The following is a 7,682-nucleotide window of genomic DNA, read 5'->3' on the forward strand; positions in this document are numbered from 1 at the left end:
GGCGTATCATTGCTCAAAATGTCAGACTTGCATTGACATTACACTGACCTCTAGTGGCTGTGTGAATGGCTAAATGTTTCTAGTCTGTTATTAACAACAGCAAAAATTATCATACATTCACAACGATCCAGCAAAAAATGTAACTCCCTGCTTTGTTTTCCAAGGGGCTGCATTGGTCGGGGGGTTAGGGTTAGGGTTAGGAATGTCTATGACAGTTTCCATGACAGTGGAGTTTTGGTATGCTTGTTGTCGCGACCATGTGTTTATGGCTTCTTCCATGATGACATAAAGCTTGCCAGTAGCGACGTATGGTGTTGTTTTGTTAGCTGTGTTCTTCTGAATACCCTTGCCAATGTACTGTATGATTTTAGAGTTGTGTAAGAAGTCAGGGACAAATGGCCAGATGCTTAATAAAGTACTCCTAAATTAGCATAACAGCAAAATGAAAGCAATTAGAAATTATTAGTGAATGAAAATAGGATTTCTGCTCATTTTATGAAACTGAAAGCAGCAGAGAGACTGTTGTTGAACTGATCAAATTAGAGCATATATATAATGAGCAGCCCACCTGTAAACATGAAGTGTTGAATTTTCATCATGTGAAGATCAGATGAAATTGGTCTCTAGTTAGTCTCTAAAGTATGTAATATAAGCCTTAGGGTGCCCACAGAAAGCTCATTTTGCCCATTTCCAGCCATTTAATGTTTAATCTTGGCTACCTCTAGATTAGTCTGGCACCCCTCATAACTCCAAATTGTCTGTAATTATTTCAGAATGATAAAACCAGAAAGCCTCTTCCTAAAAATGAGTGGATAGTGCGTAACAGTGCACAACTCCTGTTGCAGGTGTTATGTCGCAAGTGGACAGCACAAGGAACTGCAACAGCATTAATTAATTTGTATTTCGGTATATGTACCAATGAAAAGAGATGTGTAACACTCTAAACAAAGTGGATAACTGAGAAACTGTTTGCGAGACCTCTATAAACCGAGTTACTTCTGCATAGAAATACTAGAACATATGTGCACCTCTTTGTTGAGCTTTAAGTCACGTCTAAGATGATAATTCAGCGTTCATTGTAGGTAAGTCAAAAAACAAGGAAAAGCATGCCATGGCTAGTTCTCTCTGATACTGAGGTAAAGAGAAGTAAATTGCATCCACGTCCTTTCCATAGTGCTACTGAGAATACAATCATCAGTAATCTCACTGGTTCTTTACCTGTCTGTCCCTCTCGCTGTGATTCTCTGCCATCTTCTCTCTTTGCCTCTTTTCTCCAATCTTCCCTCCCTTCTCTGCAGAACACAGAGCACCAGCTGTTGTAATTTTAACATCAAACAGATTTTTGAATTTAACGCAGTTGCCCTAAGAGAACCCTTTTCTCAATTTGCTCCCTTAATACATTAAAATGAGCTTGTCTTCATCTCCTCCCTCCCCGTTTCCCTGATTTCTCTTTGGCAGTGTGGGCACTCTCTGTTTTGTGTTTCCCAGCATGCCCCACACTCGTGTAAGTTTGTGTTGTGTTTGTGTTGGAGCCGGAGCAGCAGTATTTTTAAACTCACTTTCTACCCATAGAAGGATGATCTGAGCCACAAATTCACCTACATTTGAGCCCACTGAGGAATTCACAAAACTTCCCATCTCCAAAGTAGCAAATGAAGACTTTGCTGCAATGCAGCTTTCTAACAAATATTTTAAACACCTGACATTATTAGCAAGTGAAGTCATTACTCTTACATGCAGTATGTGGCTGTTTAAAGCAGAGCGGTACTAACTGGTCACAGCAACTTAGAGCATGTTACCACCATTCTGCTGCGAATATTTGCCTCTAAGAGACAAATACAGTGTGTGAAAGCCTGTGGGCTTTTAATCACCCTGCTGCTCTACTTGTTATGAGGAAACTGGAAAAAAAACTGATAAAAACCAGTGGTGGATTGCTGTTGTTTCTCTCAAAACACTGGGGTAACTCAGTATATTACAGAAACCATATTTACACGAGCACATACAGTAGCTATAAGCAAAGAACATGTATGCACAAATTTAGAATAAGATCTTGTTTTTTGTTGACTTGACTACAATTTAGAGGCAAATATTGTACTTTTTATTCCACTATATTTACTTTATAACTTTAGTTACTAGTTACTTTTCATAACTAGATTAAAACAAATAATACAGAAGAAGACCTCATTAATCTATGGTGAAAAATCAACAAGCAGTAATTCAAATTACATGCACATAGGCTAGTGAACACTAGCTCCCCGTTTACCGGCTGCAACATTAAATGTCATGTACACAATAATGCATCAGTAATTATAAAACAATACTATGATATACAGGAATGTGAAATGTGCCATTCTGCATAATGAGTACTTTTACTTTTAGTGCTTTAAGTATACTACATGGATAAAAGCATTGGTGTCCCCGGCCATTACACCAACAGGGACTTTAATGACATTGCATTCAAATACATAGACTATAATATGGAACTAGTGCCCCCTTTGCAGCTGTAACAGCTACCACTCTTCTTGGAAGGCTTTCCACAAGATTTTGGAGGGTTTTTTTTGGCAATTTGTGCCAATTTATTGTGTAAAGAATTTACGAGGTCAGGCATTGATACTAGACATGAAGGCCTGGCTTGTAATCTCCATTTTAGTTCATCCCAAAGGTGTTGGATGGAGTTGAGGACGGGGCTCGGTGCGGGCCAGTCAAGCTCTTCCACACCAAACTCATCCAACCATGTCTTTATGGACCTTGCTTTGTGTACTGGGGCACAGTCATGCTGGAATAGAAAAGGGCCTTCCCCAAACTGTTTCCACAAAGTTGGAAACATAGTGTTGTCCAAAATGTCTTGGTTTGGTATGCTTGGTATCTCTGTGGGAGCTTTGCACCTATGTTTTGGTGTTTTGTGTCTTTCTGGCCATTTTGTGTCTCATTTTAAACATTTAGCATCTGTATTTATTTGGGGCCATTTTGCATCTTTTTGTAACACGTTCTGGTCATTTTCACTTCCACTTAATAATTTTACTTCTCCTTTTAGTCACCTAGTGTCTCTTTTTGGTTACTGTTTATGTTTTACTTGTTGTCTGTGAGGTTGTTTTCCATGTTCTTGTGCTCATTGTGCATCTCTTTGTGACTGTTTTGCATTTATGTTTACTCAGTTTACATCTAATTGTTGCTGATTTAACTTACTACAAGAATTGTTTACAGGCTCTGGTGAAAGGACCCTTGAATCCCCTGAGCCCTGGGCATGTGTCCGGTGGGCCATTCAGTGATCCATCCATGAACTGCAGTGATGAATAATATAAATAGTAACTGATCTGCTGATCTATAATCATACTGGTTTTCATGGTTTAGTGTTTTGTTTAACATTCTACTTTCATTTCTATCAACTATAATCATAAAAGTTGCTTAAATTTCAAGTGTACTGGCATCACAAACACTAGCGATGAAGCTGCAGACTTAACTGATAAAAAGGACAACATAATTCCATACAGCAGCAGCATCTTGGTCATCTAAATACTTTGCAAATTATACTCTACATTAATGCTAGCATGTACACTCACAAAATAGCAGGCAGAGCTTATGTGTGTATTGTGGCTTCAATAAAAAATATAGTGCTCTACACTCAATGACCACTTCATTAGGTACACCTGTACAATTGTGTACAATTCAATGCAACACTTTTGCTTTAACATCTGTGTTTCTGAAGCGCAAAATGTTTTAATGACAATTTCACCAAAAACTGAAACATTTTGAGCTTCAGAAACACAGATGTTAAGACAGAAATGTTGCATTGAATTGCATACAATTGTACAATTGTACCTGATAAAGTGGGCAGTGAGTGTATCTGGTATTTGTGAGGCATTTTTACATGCCTTTCAAGACATCTGGCAAATGATTTCTGCATGTTTGAAGAGTTGAGTGTTGATGCACTGAAAGCATATCTACGTCAGAGATGGCCATCGGTCTGCAGGGCCTTCCCTAGTCCAACTGCCCTTTAAATGGGAACACACAAACACTCAGAAGGACAGACATGTCCAACCCACTGTAACACTGTAATGTAAAATGACACATGGTTAGACATGGCAGAACAGAGGGGCAGCCTGTGTCCTCCAGCCTGACATATCATTTCACCTACCTCCAAGTCACACACACAGGCGTGCATGACACAAGTCACCCATATATAAGGTCACAAACACACATGCAAATAAAAATGCCAGGCCAAATGACAAACCCTGTCTATCATCCTGTTGTCCTCTTACATCCTCCAGTATTACAAAGAAAGTTGAAGACAGCCCAGTGAATGACACATAAAAAGTTCACATCACATATGAGTTTACATATAGTGGTATGCTGCATGTGTTTACACTGAAATTTACCTTCCAGGCCATTAGTTGTTTCAGTTTATTTCCATAAGTTTACTGAATAATTGTTCACTGTAATAGATTATGTACCATTTCACATTAACATTCAACCAAAAAGCAGATGGGGTATGAAGAGCATATTGTATGTAAGCATTGATATATAATATGGTATGTTATGCTGTATGTTGTGTGATGCCACATGTTGTTATATTGTGTTATGTTACTGTATGTAGCCATCTATAACATACTGTGCTTCTGAAGTTCAGGAATGATATTTTTAAACACATTAGGTTATATTATCTTAACTGATACCATGGCCACTGAGAATTCTAGATTTTCAATCCAAGGTGGTGCTGTAGTGACATAATAACAGATAAGTAGAAAATATACAGTTATACTGTATAGTAGATTAGAAACAGAAATAAACAAAAGCAGAACACTGTACACGAGAGGCTAGAGAAACGTGCATTAATTCCATTTATGTGAAAATCAACTGTGCAATATCACACATAATGATACTTTTTTATTCACTTTGCTTGTTCCTGTGTTTTAAATGGCTGCTGCTGAGTTGTTGTTCCCAAATATTTCAGATAATTAAGTGTCCTTGAACAACATCTGAGCTTTCAAATTTGGGTTTGCTTCAGCTACTGTATATAACACAATGTTGATACCATTTTGGCATAATAATAAAGGAAAGTACATGTTCAGAGTAATGGCTTATCTATCAAAAGCACAATCTAAACCTTAGCAAGTTAATTTTCATATTGTGCAGTAATGAAATGAAACCAAATATATGCATATGTATATATTTCATTGGATTTATACTGACCAAATGTGAAGTTTGGTATTATTATTGTAATTATTATCTAGAATGTCTGTAATTACATCACAATAATGCTGATGTGTCTCTATACAGCCAGGGCTGCAGCCATTTTCTGAAAGCATCAGCAAGACTCTGACTTTTCTTTCTTTAACCTACATAAAGCTTTTGTTCCCTCTGCCTCCTCCTGCCCATATGTGCAATACCTAGTAACAGTATGTGAAATAGAGGGGATTTCAGACCCCCTGACTGACAGCTCAGACACCCTGAACATCTCAAAACGAAATGTCAGGGGGGATTTATTAACTTCATAAAAAAAAATACAATAAAAACAGATTGAAATGATTGTGTTTATGGTATTGTCCAAAAATGACTGTCCACCATTCCTTTTTCTTTTGTGCACATTCTTTTTCTTTTTTGTTCTCTCAGTCTTATCTTGTTTACTTGTCTACTCATTGCTTTATGGAAGAACATTGTACATACACACTGAGCCACTGTACCAGAGTCAAATTACTCATGTGTCCAACACACCTGGCCAATAAAGCTGATTCAGATTCTGTTTCTGATTCTGAAAACAGAATGTACAGCTGTTTTTGTCAGAATCAAACCATCATAAAATACAAGAGCAGTATGTCAGCCATGGTAGCAATGAAGGTATGTGTTTGTAAAACTTTACCATTTGAGGAAATTGTAACTGAAGAGTGAGTGACAGCAGAGCAGAGTGAGGTCAGACTGACTTTACCCGCTGTCATTAATGGCTGTACCATGACTGACCATGGCTCTAGAGCTGCTTTCATTTCATTTGTTACTCTGTTTTGTGCACTGATGTGTAAATATTGTTGAAAGGAGACCCCCTAAAATGCACAATGTAATTCACATGCTCCCTAGGAAGCAACTTTTTCTACCTTCCTTACAAAAATAACTATGCAATCATATTGGCTGGACAGCTTCATTAAACCTCTGTCTAATTGAGGCACTGAATTAGTGGCCCAGGTTGCAGAGCAGGGACAAACCAGTGGAGGATGCGAGAGGGGGATGAGACAGTGAACGAAGGGAAGGGAAAGGAAATCATTACCTAAGCAATGAGTGTGTGTTGACCTCACAAACTAGAGGAGAGATTAAGGTGCCAGGAATCATGGTGATGATGGTGCTGCTAGGAGTATTTAGGAAGACAGTTATTTATTTGTCACTTGAGTTACTGTTGGTTGTGGCTGAAGACTACAAGTTAGAAAATCCACCCATCCAATATTCCTGAATAGGGTTGCGGGGGGGGGTGTATGATCTGAATGACGTTGTCTCAAGGCAGATCCTCTTTACTGACATATTTTTCTGTCAGGCTCCATGCACCAGTCTGACATTGATCTATTCTGTCTGAATACTAGAACTGTTGAGCAGAGCTCTACCTCTCATCTGCACTAACTGAAACTGCTACTTCTAGTATGACTCCACCTGCTTTCACTGTGGTAATTCCACAGTGTCATCTCCACACTGGACTGAATGCATCAGATTGGTGTGACTACTCATCTGGACTTCTGTTGTGTCCCAACATGGACCACATCTTTTGGCCTAGTTAAGTGACAGGCCAGGAACCAGTGCCAGCCTGCTGTGGCAAATACCTGCTTTTCTCCCCAGCCTTATATTGGACACCAGTATTAGAATGCTTGAAGCAAGGCAGCTGTCCAATGACTTCCCATGTTTGCATTAAAAAATTAACCAATTTGTCATAAGAATCACCATAAAAACAGCCTGGTGGCTGTTTAAACACCTTTTTTTTAATTGTCAGGGAGTTACACATTTTTCAAATTAACATAAATGTCAGGCTGTGATTTTTCAGTGACTTGTAGCAAAGATGTAGTTTTCAGAATTTCTGTTCATGTAAGTGCAGCTATATTTTCTGAAGTTGTACTAAAATGTGGGGGATTAAATAAAAACTCACCACTAACTTAAACAGTACTAGCAAATGAATAACACTTTAACAAAAGGCAGTTAAAAAGGCTGCATCATAAATTATCCCACAATTTAATGTGTTTATTATCTATACTATTATTATAAAGCTAAAAATTGCATTTAATGAACACAATTAATCTAAATGCACAACCATCCTTTATTTAATTAAAAGATAAAAAAAATGTATTTATTTAGTAGAAATGTACTTCAGTGTATGGCTATATGTACATAGTTATACATGGCTATGTCCTGCCAGAATCAAACTAGGCTGTTTACTCCATCACTGATTGTCCTATTGAATGCCAAATGTACCCAAATATTAGTGGTGATGTGGTGGTAACTGAAGGCACAAAATGTCAGAACTCTGTGATGACATCTTCTGTCTGTTTTTATCCTACAAAGAAACAAGCAAATAAATCTGTTTGCACATATGTCCATATTAAATAAAATGCAGCAAATTCACATTTTTTTAGAAGATGGAAAATTTGGCACCAAGTTTTGTTTTCAAATATAATTATTTCAGCTCGAATAATATCAGGCTTTAATTTAAAATG

General features: G+C 37.8%; 1 protein-coding gene across 7 annotated transcripts in view; it reads right to left on the bottom strand.

Annotated features, from left to right (window-relative positions):
• plekha5 (pleckstrin homology domain containing, family A member 5) overlaps positions 1–7,682 on the bottom strand; it is a 259,165-nt gene that overhangs the window by 116,368 nt on the left and 135,115 nt on the right. Inside the window, exon 4 of one of the 7 annotated variants that reach the window (XR_002275552.1) lies at positions 1,219–1,292. The exons of the other annotated variants lie outside the window; for them this stretch is intronic. The gene's annotated coding sequence lies outside the window, so the exon portion shown is untranslated. The remainder of the gene's footprint in view (positions 1–1,218; positions 1,293–7,682) is intronic. 7 annotated transcript variants of the gene reach the window in all.

Source organism: Monopterus albus, unplaced genomic scaffold, assembly GCF_001952655.1.
Source record: "Monopterus albus unplaced genomic scaffold, M_albus_1.0 scaffold92.1, whole genome shotgun sequence".
Lineage (NCBI taxonomy): Eukaryota > Metazoa > Chordata > Actinopteri > Synbranchiformes > Synbranchidae > Monopterus > Monopterus albus.